The sequence below is a fragment of the Cynara cardunculus genome (assembly GCF_001531365.2).
Source record: "Cynara cardunculus var. scolymus isolate 2C chromosome LG 1, CcrdV1, whole genome shotgun sequence".
Lineage (NCBI taxonomy): Eukaryota > Viridiplantae > Streptophyta > Magnoliopsida > Asterales > Asteraceae > Cynara > Cynara cardunculus.
Window position 1 is genome coordinate 1508769 of NC_037528.1, and position 401 is coordinate 1509169.

The window sequence follows — 401 nt, forward strand, 5'->3', positions numbered from 1 at the left end:
GAATAAAAATAGTTTACCTCACATATCATAATTAATTAATAATTTTTTTAAAAATATATTATCTATACTATATTATAGAACATTTGACAAAAACTCTTAAAAATTATTTTTTATGCATGAAGTACTGTTTATTAATGCATATTACTTATTTATTATTCTTATAAAGAAATATATTATTAAACAAAAAAAATTAAAGAAATACAAAAAAAAATTCTAAATAGTTAGTTTAGCATTGATATAATAATTTTTTTTCAATTCTTTATGATATCTTCATACTTATATCCTAGTTAAAAATAAAAACATCATCATTTTTTCAAAACCATATATAATCGTATTATAACATCGACTGAGACAAAAAAACACAAAACATTAAAGTCAAGACGTGTCTCGCTGCATTGTGC